This window comes from Electrophorus electricus, chromosome 1 (assembly GCF_041902795.1).
Source record: "Electrophorus electricus isolate QZ-2024a chromosome 1, ASM4190279v1, whole genome shotgun sequence".
Lineage (NCBI taxonomy): Eukaryota > Metazoa > Chordata > Actinopteri > Gymnotiformes > Gymnotidae > Electrophorus > Electrophorus electricus.
In genome coordinates, this window is record NC_137497.1 from 14,809,351 (window position 1) to 14,828,720 (window position 19,370).

The window sequence follows — 19,370 nt, forward strand, 5'->3', positions numbered from 1 at the left end:
TATTGAATAGTTTTCACCTTAGCGGCTGTAAAATGCTACAGATAATTTCTATATGACAAGTAATTTAGAAACTACAGCTACTGTTTGTTACTGTTTAACAAATAATTTGTATGACTACACTTTTTAATTATTTTAACAGGTTCACAAAGATTCTTAGGAGCCAGGATTAATAAAGCTGTCATTTTAATAATATATTAACTAATGGTGCATATCCTCTGAATTCCTGAATTGGTCACCATTAATTCTGAAATTGTAACATACATATTTACATTAACATTTAAGGTGTTTAGCAGACTCTCTTATCCAGAGTGACTTTGTTGTGCATAACACAATAGCATATTTCATAAATGCAATTAAAACTTTTTTATTTTTTAATAAGATTTAATAAGTGCAAAACTAATGTTCAGGTAAGTGCATCTTCAGTCGGCGTATGAAGACAATGAGGGACTCTGGTGTTCAGACAACCAGAGAAACTTCACCACCTGCAGGGCTACAACACGGAGTCTTGATGCTTGTCTTCCAGGCCTCTTAAAGGATGGAAGTTAAGCAGGTTGCACCTGAAGCTCCACTCCACTGGTCCACTTGTTATTCTAGGAAAAACGACCTGCCACCTAAAGCCCCTGGAGCCCCAACTCCAAACCCTACACACAGTAATCTAACAACATTCTGAACATTTACTTTAACTAAATGCAGTTCCATTGTTCTTGCACGTATTCAATGGCACAATTCATTATCTAATAAAGAATAGCACTTAAAAACCCAATTAAGCATAACATCTGACTTCCTGATCTGTTCATGATCAGATAATTATGAAGTGAGAGCTTAGATACATCTTATAAATGATTACTAATATATTAATTCATGATGAATAACACTAACTCATTAGTTCATGATTAGTTCATTATGAATTACAAGCATATAAATGCTCTATAAACTATCGTTATTATAAAGTGTGAGCCTTAAATGCTTCATGCCCTCTCCATTCCCTCTTCTCTGACCTGTCTCCCAGATGGAGGGACGAACTAACACTCTTGCTTTCTTCAAACATAGACTAGACTCATTTATTTGTGGAGTATTTTAAGATTATTTGTTTGTACAGTATTTAAAGAGTACTTATTTGTGGAGTATTTAAGAATATTTATTTATGGACTATTTTAAGAGCATTTATTTGTAGAGTATTTTAATCCTGCACATATGGAAATATAATTGCAATGGTCCACTATTAAAGACACACGGATACACTCCTAGTGGATACAAAAGAAAAGGTATTTATTGGCTCTCAGTAGTCCAGTGCAAACAAAAAGCCATATCCAATAAAAAACAAACAAAAATATTCAAAAAAAGGAAAATGCAGTATTTACAAGTATTTACAAGTTCAAGGGGAAAAAATCCAGCAATCATAAATTCTCCAACATCAATCAACTTCAAAACACAACTCCAGTGAATTTTCCCTTAGAAACATATATAAGGAAACATCACCACAGGAAATTATGTGACATCACTTCCTTTCTTTGGGAAGGAAAATTCCCCATAAAAGTCCCCTTCAACACAGGCTACAGTTTCTTTTCACTCCAAAACAACGTGGAAGCTTCTCCACAAAAATAATCACAGGTAAGTTAATTTTTCTCTTTATCTACTTTGTTTTACCTGCTTAGTTAAAATAAACAAACTTTCCTGGCAAGATAAACATTAAACGTAAACTCCAGAAACAAAATTATAAGAACAATATTTAATCTCAAATACTTACAGTACCTTTCTCTAATGAGTGTGGGGAATCATACGTGACATCCCTCCACCCAACACAAAACAACCCATGTTGAGTTTCATGATAAAGTCCTCAGGAACGGCTGTGGAAAAAACTGTACTGATACATGGGTTGAGTCCAGACCAATGTATCACTCATTCAGGAATCTGAAATTGGCCTTGTGCTCTGCTCTAGCACTTGGCCTACCAAATTATAATCTGACCTTCCACCTTTACGTTTCTGAAAACGGCTCCACAGCCATGGGTGTCCTGGCCCAGGAGCACGGTGGCAGCTATCAACCTGTGGCCTACCTTTCCAAACCTTTTGATTCGGTCGTTCAAGGCATGCCGGCCTGCTTACGCGCCGTGGCTGCCTCTGCCCTGCTGGTCACTGACGTAGAGAAATTGGCACTGTCTCATCCAATGGTTCTTCACACTTCACATCAAGTTATTACTATTCTGAATAACATTCAAACACAGCACATGACAGCACAGCAACGTTCAGGCCTTGAGGCCATCCTCTGTGCCACTCGGAACTTAACCATTAAATCACACATGACCCTGCGCTCACCTGCTAGTCTGTTACAATCATTTTTGACATCGCTAAATCATTCTGCTGACTCTGTGCCCCATGACTGCATGGAGGTTATCCATGAGTCCTCTAGCATGCGTTCTGAACTTTCTAGCACGCTGCTGGAAGGCGGCTATCACATTTTTGTAGATGGCTCATGTTTTAAACCGTCTGACTCTGAAATTGTCTGTGGTTATTCTGTCTGATTTTTGCGTAACCTCATTTGGGAGGCTCACTCTGTCCTTTACAGGTCTTCTCAAGCAGCTGAACTAATGGCATTGACCAGGGCCTGCCATCTATTCCAGGATCAGTTTCTCACCATATACACTGACTCCTGTTATGCGTTTGGGGTTGTTCATGACTTGGGTAAGATTTGGCACTCCAGGAGGTTCCGCAGCTCAGACGGTAAACCCATATCTAATCCAGGACTAGTCTCTGCACTTTTGTCTGCATGTACACTACCAGCTCGGCTGGCTATCGTAAAGGTCAAGGGTCATGACACAACCTCTGAATCTGAGCACAAGGTGGTCAGCAGTGTTGTGAGATCAGAATGATGCCCAGTGCCACCACCAAATTGTCACCATTTGAGGTAATTTATGGTAGACTATTTACCACCCCATGTGCCAGAGGTAACCCAGGTGTTTCTCTTTGAGGTGACATGGACGTGATCCTGGTTGACTACACCAAAATGTTGATTGAGAAATTGAACAGTCCTCAGGCACCCAACGCAACGTTTCTGCTACACATTTGACTCCTGCAAATTAGCTGACAAACAGTTGCAGATATTCTTTTTAGCGTTATTACCTCAAAGTTTGAGAGTGGCGGGAGTGTAGCTCAGTGCTAGAGTGCACACTTTGCATGTCAGAGGTCCTTGGTTCCATACTCAGCACCTCCAGCCTAGTTGACTGATCTTTAGAACAACTGCATGTGCTTTAGAATTTAGATATATCCCCTCTAGAAGGGGTTCATTTTGGAAGCGTATGCAGCTGTGCTTTACGCTGATGCTATCGATAGTGCACGATCAGCTTCCAATGACAGTTACTCATGAGTCAGAAGGCTGTCAATATTTTAGTAACTTCCAACCCTTTCAAGGCTTTTCTATTGTCAGACTTAAGGTGCAAGCTCGTGCATTGTTAAAGACCAGTTCATGACTTGCTTCTAAGGCATGATGGCCAAGTGGCAAGGTGTTAGTTTTATAAACCAAAGCCCACAGTTTCAATCCCTGTTTGTGCCTTTCAGAAGATTGTATTCATCTGAGAGCTTCAACTTTGTTCATGGAAGCCAGACAAAGATGTGCTGAGGGTAAACATGTTTCTCCAAATCTCAGGCTCTTTTCTTTCTTGTTTTCCCCTCATGCTCTCTCTCCTTAGGGAAATAGTTCAGGGACACATACTCTTGTATAAAGGCTTTTCACCAGATACTTATGACACAACATCCACCACTCTTCTAGCTCACCGCAAGCAGTAAAACACACACCACTTTGAGCCGCTCCAGTCGTATATCCTTCTTTGTTTATTTGTTGTGAATGCCACCATAGCTTCAACGACTGGTGCAGTTGATCCAGTTTGGGTTAAAGATGATGGGTGTATCACATGAGCTTCATAAACCAGATGTTTTGACTCAAACAAACTGCACCTTGTTTAGTCCATTAATAAAACAAGATGTGGTCTTAGACTGGCAAACTCTTGACTGCATGGGCCTTAAAGTCTTGCCATGGTCCTCGTCTGAGAATGGAGGTCCATACAGAGATCCATAATAGCTGATGCTTTGTGGATCATTCCTGCCAGACTGCTGGCTAGTGGAGTTGATGACAGATCTCACACTGGAGCTCTGCATTTGGGACAGAGGCAGTCAGGGCAGTCTGCAATGTATCATTACAGTGTACTGGTGAACAGAGGCCTTAGATCAGTGTAGGGATGAATAGAGGCCTTAGATCAGTGTACTGGTGAATAGAGGGCTTAGATCAGTGTACTGTGTGACACTCATCTGTCCTCTGTAACAGCTGACCCTGATGCTCGGATTGGCTGGAATGGCCAAGTACTCTCTCAGTCAGCCAGGTGGGGTGGAAGGGCAGGGGGCAGAGGCCACAAGGTACAGGTGGAGAACGGGAGGTGCAGGTGGTGGAGGGCAGTGTTACCGAAGGCCAGCATGCAAGAATGAGAGTGAGAGAATGTGACATTGAGAGAGACAGATAGAGAGAGAATGTGAGAGTGTGTGTGTGTGTGTGTGTGTGTGTGTGTGTGTGTGTGAGCGGGAGGGAGAGAGAGTGAGAGAAAAAACATACAAACACACACACACACACACACACACCTGATAGTTAGGCAGATAGACATGACAGAAGAGTGAAAGGTTCATTCAGCCAATGCGAATGTTCTGCGTTCAATACTTAATTAAATCTATTTATTAACAATTTACTATTTGCCATACAGTAGACAGCTCTGCCTTGAGATCTGAAGTAAATTTATTTTTTATTTAATATAGAATGTAACGTGAAAAATAAATTCTGGTTTTAAAAAATTTCTCTTTTCTACCACTGTCAGTGTTACAACACGTGGCTACAGACACAATCACCCGATTAAGCTCTTGTCGAAGCGATAAAACAATGCCTTACACAATGCCTTGATGTTTTTGCTTTCTTTTTTTCATTGCTTTAACATGCTCTTCCTCCCTGCAATATGCAGGATGATCCGTTGCTTAAAATGATATGAAGTTTAGTTTATGGGATCATTATACAGCGTATCGCTGTATTGGACACTTCTAGCTAGAGCAAGCTAAGCTGTGGTTAGTTCCTACAACTAACGTGAGCTAGCTACCTGTCCATCCATACGTTCAGTGAACAAATACGCAACAACTCAAGAGATCCAGCTGTGCACAACCGCACTGTTTCACAATACCAAGCCAGCTTCTGTACCCCGACAACTCTGTCTACTGGCTGTGATGCTGCGTTTTGTTCTGGCACTGTTAACATCACGAGGCAAGCGGCAGTACTGGGTCTGTGAACCTTTACTGTAAAAACATGGAAAAATGAAATTGCGTGCGTGTGTGTGCATGTGAGAGAGAGAGACTGGCAGACTCTCCTCCCCTCAAGGTCCGTTAGTAAAAAAAAAATTTCATCTGGAAATCTAAGTTGCTATATTGTGCTGTGTAATGTTAAACTTAGCACAACAATGTCCTGTAGGTCACATAAATAACGTAAGTAGCCTAATGTCATAATAACAAATATGAACAGGAATGATCAACCACTACAAACAGAATGTTAAAATATTAAAAATAACAAGCTGATTACAAATTGAGTAAACATTTAGAAAGTGAAACTTAACCAGAAAATCCAATATTTCATCATTTAACGAATGAAAGATAGAAAATCACAACAACAAAAAAACAACACAATAACGTCGAAAAGATCTGTGCTAACATTAACAGGCATGCTGTTGTGTCACCATAGCAACCACAGCAGCTAGGGTTTTTACACAGGATACAAGGTTTCATATCATTTCATACATATGATACACACTGTTCTACAAGTTACACATGCTTTGGAATCATAACTCACTGTGTTGAAGTCTCTCTACAAATCTACACATTAAAGTTGGAAATCTTTGGAAACTGGAAAAGGTTTTTCATGCTGTTTTCTGTGTGGTGGAGTGATACAGGTGCAGATGCACACAGTTTGAGTGTAATGTCTTGTGATAGTTACCCTCCACCACAGTGTGTTCATGTGTGTTTAAAATGCACATATGCTGTGTGTATATATATTTATATATGTATGTAAATTAAAACACAGGATTAACACAGAAAAGTTTGTATATTTTAACAAAGTAGGTAAAACAAAAATATATTAAGAAAACATGAATTTACCTGTGATTTCTTTGTGGAGAATCTTCCATGTTGTCTTTGAAGGGGAGCTTTATGGGGAATTGTCCTGCTTAAAGACAGGAAGTGACATCACCCAATTTCCTGTTTTTCCTTGTATTAGTTTCCAAAGGAAATTTCAAGAGTGGACTTTTGATGTTGACTTATGTTGGAGAATTTATGATTGCTGATTTTCTTTTATTGAACTTGTAACTTGTAAATGCTAAATTCTATTTTTTTTAAACATTTTGTTTGTTTTTGTAGTGATTGCCAGATGAATCCTTGAAGCTTTCCATCCAATTGGTTCAAAAAAAGGTTCATATCTGGAGGCTTCATGTGCACAGAAACCCCCCTGCTGGCTAAACCTTTATTGTCATTTCAACTATTTGTGAAGGATCTCTTGGCTGTTTTGCACCGGTGTCAGCATGGGAATAGTCACTGCCAACAATAGAAATAAAAACACCTTAATATGATTTTGTGTGGTTCATTCATTCATCTAATCTGTTTTTGATGTGTAGGTAATGGTTTTGGAGGTCTACTAGTGTCAAAAAACAGGTTGATTTCAGTCAATGTTTAAATAAACCAAATAGGACATGAGATGTTTATGTTGAGATGTTTTTAAGACTGTTGCAGTGTTTTTCAAAGATGGGAAAATGGTTATGCTTATGAATACTGTGGTGACTTCATTCACTTTTATTAAGAAATAATTTTTTTTTCCACTGTGCTTGGACTCAGTTGATTTCTCTTTTTGAAAATAACTTCCCCGGCTTTGAAGAAAACACTTTCACGTGGTACTGAGAAGGCAGGGGTGCACAAGTATCCCACAGCAAGCCTGTAGAGATGTGGATATATGCACCTCTGCCTCTGCCAGTACTGGAGGGGACCCTGTGTTCTGCTTTTCTTCAGTTCTGCCAGGTCTGCACTTCAACTGTGGCATCAGCAGTGACATTGTGAGTTCTTCTGGCCTCCATGAATGTGGCATCAAAATCACACCACAGTTTGTTTCCTGAGAAACAAAACCAGATAATATGAATGAGGTTATAACTCTGAAATTGACTTTAATCCAATGCAAAAATACTAACCAGGTCTTTCAGCTACAGCATCCTGTGATGTTGAAGCTGCAGCTGGTATTGAATGTGACTGTCTAGACCCTATTACATTGGTACATTCAAAGGTGAGTTGTTTTATTCCTTCATCTGCCTTTTTTGGGCTAAAGGATCCAAGTGATTTGTATCTTGGGTCTAGCAGCGTTCCCAGCGATATAATGCTCATGCTGTGTGGAGCTTTTCCCTAAGGAGCCTGATGAGGTCTCTCCCAGTTCACTAGCTACTGGGACCGTTGCCTTTGCTGCCTCTTCCTGGAGCATCTTTTCCACCATTTTCAATAATAGCACCACTTTGGAGCCAGATACCTTTTTCTCCTCTGACAGCACCACAGTGGCCGTGTGAAAAGGAGACAGTAAAGACAGGAGCTCACAAACATTATTGTACTCATCGGAGGTCAGAGCAGGAATACCAGTTTGTAAGCCTGCCAGTGCTTACAGGCTCCCTGAGTTCTACTAATCGCTCCAGCATTTGAAAGCTGCTGTACCACCTTGTTTCAACCTCCTGAATCAGTTTCTTTTTTGGTTTTCCCATATGCTCTTGAACAAGGTCCAGCTTCTCCTTTAACAATAAAAACCTAAATGTTACATATGTAGCAATATAAAACAATGTGTAAACAAATGTGAAAATAATGTTACTAACTTTGACAGTTGTGCTGCTTCTAAAATAGCCCACCAGCTTCCTTGCCTTTGTAGGAATGGCAGACAGCACTGGGGTTAGTTCAAGAGCTTTTTTAACAACTATTTTCAGGGTGTAAGCAATGCAGAAGGCATGATGCAGCTTCAGCTGTTTACCACAGGCAATCATATCAGATGCGCCATCAGTAACTAGACATGTTACTTTGGATTTTATTTCCCATTCTTCCATAAGAGAGGATTTCACACAGGCCAAATTTTCAGCTGTGTGCGCCTGTGGGAATTTCACTACACCGAGTAATGTGGACTTCAGTCATGTGTTGTCATCTATAAAATGGCAGGTCACAGCCAAGTAGTTTGTCTGCTGTCACACTCACTGCAGGAACTTTCTGGACCTCAACTTTGGTCTTCTCTTTCTCTTGTTGATATTTGGTCTCAACCATGGCCTTTGCGGTCTAAAGGGAAGGAAGAAAATATTATTTTTTTAATACTACTCTCATAATTTATCCATGTCACCACACATACTTTCCTAGTTGGGAAAATATAGATTGGATCAAATTTTGCTACTAAATCCCTGAAGCCTTTATCCTCAACTGTGCTAAATGGCTGTGTGTCTCTAACAATCATGAAGACCAAAGCCTCATCCAGCTCTTCCTTTCTGGTCACTGCTTTGTAAAGATTAGATTACACTTTGTCATTTTTACACTTTGTAATCCAATCCAAACTGCAAATAACATGTAAGGTGCAGAGAATAATGCAGTATATAAATATATATATACACAGTATATACACATTATATTTTATATATATATATATATATATATATATATATATATATATATATATATATATATATATATATATATATATATATGCATATTAATGTTAACAGTGAATAAAATTAAATTAGGTTATGGTTTAATTACAGTATTTGCATGTCAGAAGTCATTACATGAACATGTGCACATGTTTTGTTTTTATTTTTTGATGTGTGTAATGAATGTAGCATCGTGGTCAATGTCATTATTATCATGGGTGATTAACAAATATGAAAATTGGAAATGCATACCCACCTTGGCTGGATCCAACTCTATCCCCCTCATTATACATGACAAGTACAGTAACATAGATGAGGTGTTGTTGTTGTATCCCAGTGGCTTGGAATGGAAAAAAAAAATGACTTGTGAATATTATAGTAGTAACACATTTCATTATTTACATATTATGAGCAATACCTTATTAGGAGAGATCTGCTCAAAGTGTTTCCATACAGGGGAAACCCTTTTCCTTTTAGCAGGCTCCATGAAAACAAGCTCATCAATGTCACAGGCAAATTGACAGAACACAAACATGCAAATTTTGCATGGATCCATTGCGCTTTATGTGTGTTCATAAATTGCGCCAACATTTGAAATGCTTCCTGAACCAGTGAGGTTTCAGGTGTCATTCGTACTTAAAGAAGCAAGCCTCGATACATGTTTCATAAAAGACTTCCTGGATCTCTCAACATGCGCTCTGAAGCCTCAGCACAGTAGGGGCCATCACTAGTATCTCACTTGGAGTGAGAAGTAGGAGTGAAGGGTGAGAGTGAGGAGTGAGAGTGAGGAGTAGGAGTGAGGGGTAAGTGTGAGGGATGAGAATGAGGGATGAGAGTGAGTAGGAATGAGGGGTGAGAGTGAGGATTGAGGGTGAGGGGTGAGAGTGAGAGGTGAGAGTGAAGAGTAGGAGTGATGAGTATGAGTGAGGTGTGAGAGTGAGCAGGAGTGAGGGGTGATAGTGAGTAGGAGTGAGGGGTGAGAGTGAGGAGTAGGAGTGAGCAGTGATAGTGAGGGGTGAGAGAGAGTAGGTTTGAGGGGTGAGAGAGTAAGTAGGAGTGAGGGGTGAGAATGAGGAGTGAGTAGAATGAGGGGTGAGAATGAGGAGAGATATTGTAGAGAGATATTGTTGTAAATGTAGAATAGAAATATATTCAGAGTTCAAAGTGAATGAACCAGTAGAGAGAATGAGCTACACAAAGGGGGGGGGGTGTACACAACAATAACAACAACCACCACCACCCTGATCACCACCTGTGCTCCGTCATAACTATGATCACTGCTGAAGCTCCAGTCTATCATATTAACACACAGCATAATTACTGCACCATCACTGACTACATTTACATATTAACACACAGCATTACTGGACCATCACTGACTACATTTACATATTATCACACAGCATAATTACTATACCATCACTGACTACATTTACCTATTAACACACAGCATAATTACTGCACCATCACTGACTACATTTATATATTAACACATAGCATAATTACTACACCATCACTGACTACATTTACATATTAACACACAGCATAATTACTGCACCATCACTGACTACATTTACATATTAACACACAGCATAATTACTGCACCATCACTGACTACATTTACATATTAACACACAGCATAATTACTGCACCATCACTGACTACATTTACATATTAACACACAGCATAATTACTGCACCATCACTGACTACATTTACATATTAACACACAGCATAATTACTGCACCATCACTGACTACATTTACATATCAACACACAGCATAATTACTGCACCATCACTGACTACATTTACATATTAACACACAGCATAATTACTGCACCATCACTGACTACATTTACATATTAACACACAGCATAATTACTGCACCATCACTGACTACATTTACATATTAACACACAGCATAATTACTGCACCATCACTGACTACATTTACATATCAACACACAGCATAATTACTGCACCATCACTGACTACATTTACATATTAACACACAGCATAATTACTGCACCATCACTGACTACATTTACATATCAACACACAGCATAATTACTGCACCATCACTGACTACATTTACATATTAACACACAGCATAATTACTGCACCATCACTGACTGCTACAGGGCCAGGCGTTAACACACACGTAGCGACAATGACCAACAAAGGGACACATGGACAGGGTTTAAATAGACACATTGACACTTAACAATAAACCCTGTGTATGTAATCCCGAAGTGGCGTGGTTACAAAACATTTATTCACAGTACGTGTGGATCCCCCTGCACGCGGCGTGACTTATGGGGGAGTAGCAGTCTGTGACAATAATGCTCACAGAAATCAAGTATACGCATGAAAAACTAAACAATTTCACCGTTTCTCCTTCAAACAATAAGAAGAAAGGAAATAAATATATACAGTACTTATACATACATACACATATAACATCATATGCACATTCCTTTCCACACAGGGCTACATGTAGATAATGTTTATTAGTCTGTTTTATGGTGGTGTGTAAGTGTGTCTAAAGGACAGCTTAGTTTCCTGATCTAATTAGTTGTGTGTTCATGATTAGGCAGGTCTGGCTATAAGGTTTTTGTTAACTAGAATTAATGAAGGTTCATTACTGAATCTATTTCAGCACCCAGTAATGTTTGTGGTTCACAGTGGTCATTTATATTTCATCTGTTTAACTCTCTCTTACATGACAATCACATATAAACAGTTAAAAACTGAGTGGCAGTGTGGAATGGGTGATGAATACAGTGGTAACCACAGAAGTGTTCAGTAAATGACCTGTACAAATGTAAGTGAGCGGTAAGGAGGCAGACGCAAGTGTGGAGAAGAACGAGATTTATTACGCGCAAATCCAAAATCAGAGTCATTGTAGCAGTCCAGGGTGATGGAGCCAACACGGAGAGTACGTGGATACATGAGCAAACAAACAAAACACACGAAGGCAAACAGGTGAAGCAGGCTATAACAAAGGCTAGGAAACACAAAGTACAAACTTAAATACCTGCATATACGGGTCACCAAACACATTGAAGCCTAACAACCACCATGAACACGCAAATGCCATGAACAGCCAAGACAAGGGCAAGAAGACAGTGTTTAAATACATGAACTAAACGAGGGACAGGTGTGGAAAATCAAACGAGGGGCGGAGAAAACGAAACTGCGAAATGGAACTAAAATACACAAGATGGAACACACGGAACACAGAAGCTGGGAGGGACTAGCCGTGACAACATGTTGCTATGGTAATTGGGTTTCTTTTTTTGGAGGGGAATTTATTGGTGTAGAATCATAGCTGAGGAATGGATCCTAGACCTCCGTACGAGACCTCACCATGTCAGTTGTTTATCATGAAGCACAGGGTGAAGTAGTGGTCGACCGATTCATTGGCCAATTAAATGTCTTTTTTATAATCAGCACTGGCATTGTTCTTTTCCTTCCTGCCGTCGACTGAGAAGGTTGGGCGGGGGGTGAGGGGTGGGTCTTCTTTATTTATTTATTTTTTATTACCTGTGGAGATTTTTATTTAAAATAAGTGCCCTGCTGACAGAGTACAGATATACTTAAGCAAACAGTGCAGAAAATAACAGTGTTAAATGTTCATTTAGGTTGTCTCAATTGGTACCATTAAAAAATAAGAGAGTACTACAAAATTAACAGTTTCTCTAGGTTTACAGTTGATGGGTATGTGTTTGACCAGGCTGAGCAGTTTTGTTTTATTCTATAAACTACTGGCAACATTTCTTAAAAATTCCAGATAAAAATATTGTATTTTAGAGCATGATTTTTTAATGAAAATGACTAATGGTCAAAATAACAAAACAGTTACAGAAATTTCAGACCACAAGTAATGCAAAGAAAACAAGCTCATATTCATTTATAAACAACACAGTACTAATATTTCAACATAGGATGAGTCAAGAAATCAATATTTGGTGGAATAAACCTGATTTTTAATCACAGCTTTCATGCGTCTTGGCATGCTTTCCACCAGTCTTTCACATTGCTGTTGGGTAACTTTACACTACTCCTGGCAAAGAAATTCCAGGAGCTTGGCTTTGTTTGATGGCTTGTGACCATCCATCTTCCTCTTGATCACATTACAGAGGTTTTCAATGGGGTTCAGGTCTGGAGATTGGGTTGACCATGATAGGCTCTTGATCTGGTGGTACATCATCCACACTTTGATTGACCTGGCTGTGTGACATGGAGCATTGACCTGTTGAAAAAAAACAATCATCAGAGTTGGGGAACATTATCAGATCAGAAGGAAGCAAGTTTTCTTTCAGCACAGTTTGGTAAGTGGCTTGATTTATGTATCCTTCACAAAGAGAAATCTGCCCGATTCCAGCCTTGCTGAAACACCCCCAGATCATCACCGATCCTGCACCAAATTTCACAGCGGTTGCAAGACACTCTGGCTTGTAGGTTTTCCAGGTCTTCATCTAACCATTACATGACCAGATGTTGGACAAAGCTGAAAATTGCACTTATCAGAGAAGATGACCTTACTCCAATCTTCTACGGTCCAATGCTTATGGTCTTCTGCAAACTTCAGTCTGGTTCTTCTTTGCTTCTCATTGACGAAGAGCTTTTTTCTAGCTTTGCATGACTTCAGCCCTGCCCCCAGAAGCCTGTTTCGAACCGTCAATTCACGCCAGCTGCTGCATGCCATTCATTTTGTAGGTCACTTGACATCATGTTACGGTTGTTAAGTGACATTTGAATGAGGTGGCGATCGTCATGGTCGGTAGAGAGTCGTTTTGACCTCTGCCAGTCTGGAGCTGTTGCTGTCCCATGTGTTTGGTGCTGGACCGTGTACTTGTGAACCACAGTTTTTGAAATTTTCAAGATAGAAGCAACCTGATGCTCACTGTATCCCTCTGCCAGTAAAGCTTTCCTCATTAAGAAACTTTCTTTTCAACTCTTTTGGCATGGTCTGTAGCTGTATTTTGACTACACTAATTTTTGGGTAGTCCTAGCATTGCTTTTCCCATCCAGCTGGTTCTATAACAAGAGAATAGTGATGACAGCAGCAGTGGTTTTTATCTTGTTGCTCGTTAGAACAGGATTTTGTTAAGGTGATCACCTATTCAGCATCTCATTAAGTAGAATGAGGTGTGTCTGTGAAGGATTTCAACAAACACTTGAATGGAAGGGCTGCTGTACATGTGGAGATGCTGATTTAAGAAACAATTGGAGTGGTCTCTTATTTTTTTCTGGAGCTGTATATTGTCCAGTTAAAGCGCTGCTTTCTTTTCACCCAATAGGATGGACAATTTGTCAGTATTCAATAGATACTTAGAGTTGGGGTCGGTCGTCTCAAATTTTGTAAAGTAAATTTGTTGTGTTTGACTGAATGTTTCACATTCAGTGAGAAAGTACAGCTCTGTCTCTACAGTGTCATTTTTACACTGCTGACAGAGTCTCTGCTCTTCTGCAGACTGCATGACTTATATTGGCTGGTCTGGATGGGCAGGCTGTGTTCCCTGAGTCTGTACTTTGTCAACATGTTTCTGTGTTTAATGTCACTCACTTTGCTTTGTACAGGAAGTCTGCTAGAGTGTAGTGACATTTTAGGGTCAGAAAACAGTGCTTTGAGCTTGTGTTTGTGTGTTCCAACAGTTAATGTAGTTTAGCTTTTGTAGTGTTATCATTTGGTTTGGTCTGATTGTTTGTATTTCAGACTGGTCCTCGTGTGTTACAGTGTTAGTGTTTGTTAATGAACTCAGTGTCAGGACCAGCTGTGTGAGGGGACCTGCTGTGTGAGGGTACCAGCTGTGTGAGGGGACCGGCTGTGTGAGGGTACCAGCTGTGTGGAAGACCTGCTGTGTGAGGGAACCAGCTGTGTGAGAGGACCAGCTGTGTGAGGGGACCAGCTGTGTGAGGGGACCTGCTGTGTGAGGGGACCAGCTGTGTGGAAGACCTGCTGTGTGAGGGAACCAGCTGTGTGAGGGAACCTGCTGTGTGAAGGGACCAGCTGTGTGAGGGGACCAGCTGTGTGAGGATACCTGCTGTGTGAGGGGACCAGCTGTGTGAGGGGACCAGCTGTGTGAGGGGACCAGCTGTGTGAGGGGACCTGCTGTGTGAGGGGACCAGCTGTGTGAGGGGACCAGCTGTGTGAGGGAACCAGCTGTGTGAAGGGACTCTTTTCTGTGCTCAGCTCTTGGCACTGCAGGGCTTTATAGTGGTACCAGTGGTAGTCACCGTTTTTAAAGTATAGCCAGTATTTAATAATCCTTTTTTGAATTTGGAATAATAGTGTAAATTGGCCTAATTCAGCTCTACAGGCATTATTTGTTGTTTTCCTGTGCACTTTCAAGATATTTTTACAGAATTCAGAGTGCATAATTTCAGCTGGGTGTTTGTTCCATTATGAGTAGCCCTCACACTTCACAACCAAACAGTAGAATTGATTGTATGATAGACTGGAAGATTTTGAGCCATATTTGAATTGGTATTTGAATGTGAATTTGACATTTGATTGCACAGAATGCCCTGCGTGTTTTCTCTCTCAGTTGACTGACTGCTGGATTGAAGTTTCCAGTTGAACTAATCTTTAATCCTGAGTAATTGTAATTTGTACAGGTTTCTAGTGTTTGTGTTCATAATGTGAAACTTGTGTGGTGTGTTTGCCTGAGATCTGGCTCTTTTTGGAAAATGATGGTTTTGGTATTTTTCAGGATTTTTTTCCTTGGGTGTTTAATCATTTCATTTCAAATGCCATCAGACACACTTGGTTTTTTTGGTTTTAAGAGTAGAAATTTGATTTCTAAGTTCCTGCTCAGTGATGGGTGAGTCCAAGGGATTCTAGAAGTCCTTTATTGGTAGTTCTAATATATTAAATTTTTCAGTTATATGCTTTTGTTCAGATCTTGCATTTTTGAGTAAATGATTGTAAAGAGACTTAATATGTGTTATCCAATATGTGTTTTGAAAAGCCAATTCTTCTTATTTAGATTTATTAAGAGTGTTCAAGAAATGTGTCTAAAAGTGTTTGAATTTCTTGAGAGCTTTCTGGATCTCCTCTGTGCTGTTTTGGGCCCATCTGTATTGTCTCCTGATATTAAACAGCTGACTGGTCTGTGTGGGTGCAGCACTGTTAGTCTCTGTCCTATTAATGAACAGTGATTTGGCTGTGATCAGACAGAGGGGTTAGTAGCTTTACAGTGAATGTACTGAGAGAGAATGTACTGTTATCATGTAATCCACTGTATTGCCAAGAGGTGAGCAAAAGGTGGATCTTTATTGTTTAATATTGTTTATTGTTTAATAAAGTTATAATAGAGAAATCTGAAAATTTCTCTCTGTCCTTCTCCATCTGGGACCCTGTAGGGCTCTCTCTCTCTCTCTCTCTCTCTCTCTCTCTCTCTGTTCATCTCTCTCTCTCTCTCTTTCTCTCTCTGTTCGTCTCTCTCTCTCTCTCTCCCTCCATCAGGAGTCTGGGTCCCCGTGTGCATCTCCCTCTCTCTCTCTCTCTCTCTCTCTCTCTCTCTCTCTCTCTCTCTCTCTCTCCCTCCATCAGGAGTCTGGGTCCCCGTGTGCATCTCCCTCTCTCTTGCCAAAGCTTTGATAAAGACATTAACACTAACAACAGATGACAACAACAATATAACCACTTACAATATTAGTAACAACAACAATAATAATAGAACTACAACACACCCAATACCAATACCAATAATAATACCAATAATAATACCAATACCAATACCAATAATAATAACAACAACAACAATAATAATAATATCAATAATAATAATATCGATAATAATAATAATACCAATAATAATAATAATAATAATAATAATAATAATAATAATAAAGTCTTTGTGTCTCCGGTATCTGACTCGGTCACTCACTGTCCCTCAGACTGTGGCAGGAGTGAACGTACAGCGCTGCCAGTGTGCTGAACTCTTTATGTTCACCAACAACATACGGCAGCTTCTCCTCATCAGGGAGGTTTTTAAACTCAGGGAATACGTGGCTAATTTTCTTAAAGAATTTAGTTCTAATCTGTCTAAATGTTGTACATTCATTTAGAAAGTGCAACTTTGTCTGGGTCTTATAGTCCTGGCACTGCTGACAGTCTCTGCTCTTCAGGTAAACAGGACTGTTTATGTCTGCTGGTCTCTATGGCCAGGCGGTGGTCACTGAGTCTGTACTTGGTCAGGGTGGACCTCAGTTTTGGATCAGACAGTGTTCTTAGGTAATCTACCACGCTGTACTTTTGATTTAGGGCCAGATAACATTTTGATTGAGTTTCCCAATAAGTGATGTTGTTTGTAATTCTGGTGATTCTGATTGGGTTTGCTGTTATTTTCTGGTCCTCAGCATGTGTAGTGTTAGTGTGTGTTAGTGTAGTGTTACTGTGTTAATGCTGAACTGTATTTCCGGACCAGCTGAGTGAGGGCACTGTTCTCTTTGCTCAGCTCTTGGTACTCCAGACCTTTAGAATGATATAAGTTTGGAATTTAACTGCCCTTGTTTCTGTCTTTATTATTAATAGATCTCTGCCCAGCTCTGCCCCGTGTGCTTTGTTTGTGCTGTTCCTGTGCACCTTTAATGATGTTGCTCCACTTAAGAATACAATCATTAGGGACAAAAAATTAGTACCTTGGTATAATGAGCACATTCACAATTTAAATCAAACACTCTCCTCACATGATGCAGAAAAGATGGTCCATGCATTTATTACATCAAGATTGGACTATTGTAATGCAGTAATATCTGGCGGTAACATTAAGCACTCCAAGTGGATACAAAAGAAAAGGTTTTTATTGGCTCCCAGTGCTCCAGTGCAAAAGAAAAACCACATCCCATCAAAAACATACAAAAATGTTCAAAAAAGGAAAGTTTAGCATTTACAAGAATAAAAGTCCAGCAATCATAAATTCTCCAATATCAATCAACTTCAAAACATCACTCTTGAATTTTCCCTTAAAAACTTAAATATGGAAAAACAGCAAATGAGGTGATGTCACTTCCTGTCTTTGGGCAGGCATATTCCCCATAAAAGTCCCCTTTAACACACTATGGTTTTTTTTCCCTCCAAAACAACATGGAAGTCTCTCCACAAAAATAATCACAGGTATGTTATTTTTCTCTTAATCTACTTTTGTCTTACCTACTTCAATCAAATATACAGACTTTTCTGGCTAGATAAACATTATACTTAAACTCTAGTAACATATTATAAGAATAATATTTCATCTCAAATACATTTCTATAATACATTTCACTCATACTGTGTACAACATCTGTATGTGTGTCACTCCAACACTCAGAAAACAGAATGAAAAACCTTTCAGTTTCCAAAGATTTCCACCTTTAATGAGTAGATTTGTACAGAGTTTAACACAGTGAGGTTATGATTCCACAGCATGTGTAACTTGTAGAACAGTATTTATGTCATATGCACAGAAATCAACTGCAGCTCAGTCTATTATTTGAACATCATTTATTGTGTGTGTGAGAGAGAGAGAGGGAGAGGTTTAAAGTGTCTGTGTGAGTGAGTGTGTGTGTGTGTGTGTGTGTGTGTGTGAAAGAGAGTGAGAGGTATAGAGTGAATGACAGAGAGAGATGTGTAGCGTGTATGTGTGAGAAGTGTGTGTGTGTGTGTGTGTGTGTATGTGTATGAGAGAAAGTTACAGGTGTATTTTGTGTGTGTGTGTGTGTGTGTGAGAGAGAGAGAGAGAGGTGTTTTGTGTGTGTGTGTGCGTGCATACGTTTGTGTAAGACACTTCTGTGTGTGTGTGTGTGTGTGTGTGCGTGCATACGTTTGTGTAAGAGACTTGTAGTGTGTGTGTGTGTGTCACAGAGATGTACTGTGTGTGTGTGTGTGTGAGAGAGGTGTGTGTTCGTATGTGTGTATGACAGACAGGTGTAGTGTGTGTAAGAGACAGAGAAAGATGTGTAGCGTGTATGTGTGAGAACGAAGTGTAGTGTGTGTAAGAGTGTGTGTGAGAGAGGTGTGTGTGTGTATGTGTGTAAGAGAAAGATACAGGTGTATTTTGTAGTATTGTGTGTGTGTGTGTGTGTGTGTGTGTGTGTGTGTGTGTGTGTGTGTGTGTGTGTGTGTGTGTGTGTGTGTGTGTGTGTGTGTGTGTGTGTGTGTGTGTGTGTGAGGGGTGAGAGAGAGAGAGTGTGTGTGTGTCACAGAGATTTGTACTGTTGGTGTGTGTGAGAGAGGTGTGTGTGAGAGAGGTGTGTGAGAGAGGTGTGTGAGAGAGGGGTGTGTGAGAGGGGTGTGTGAGAGGGGTGTGTGAGAGGGGTGTGTGAGAGGGGTGTGTGTGAGAGGGGTGTGTGTGAGAGGGGTGTGTGTGAGAGGGGTGTGTGTGAGAGGGGTGTGTGTGAGAGGGGTGTGTGTGAGAGGGGTGTGTGAGAGAGGTGTGTGAGTGTGAGAGAGAGAGATGTACTGTGTGTTTGTGTGTGTGAGAGGTGTGTGCTTGTGTGTGTGTATGACAGAGAGAGACAGGTGTAGTGTGTGTAAGAGACAGAGAAAGATGTGTACCGTGTATGTGTGAGAAAGAACTGTAGTGTGTGTGAAAGAGAGGTGTCTGTGTATGTGTGAGTGTGTGTGCATACATTTGCGTAAGAGACTTGTAGTGTGTG

General features: G+C 40.1%; 1 long non-coding RNA gene across 1 annotated transcript; it reads right to left on the reverse strand.

The window, feature by feature from the left end:
• Positions 1–7,024: 7,024 nt before the first annotated feature.
• Positions 7,025–9,020, reverse strand: LOC145651120 (uncharacterized). Its single transcript, XR_014116818.1, has 3 exons — positions 8,978–9,020; positions 8,282–8,359; positions 7,025–7,172 (listed from the first exon to the last, which is right to left on the reverse strand). It is a non-coding gene; the product is annotated as an uncharacterized LOC145651120 (long non-coding RNA).
• Between the last annotated feature and the right edge of the window lie 10,350 nt (positions 9,021–19,370).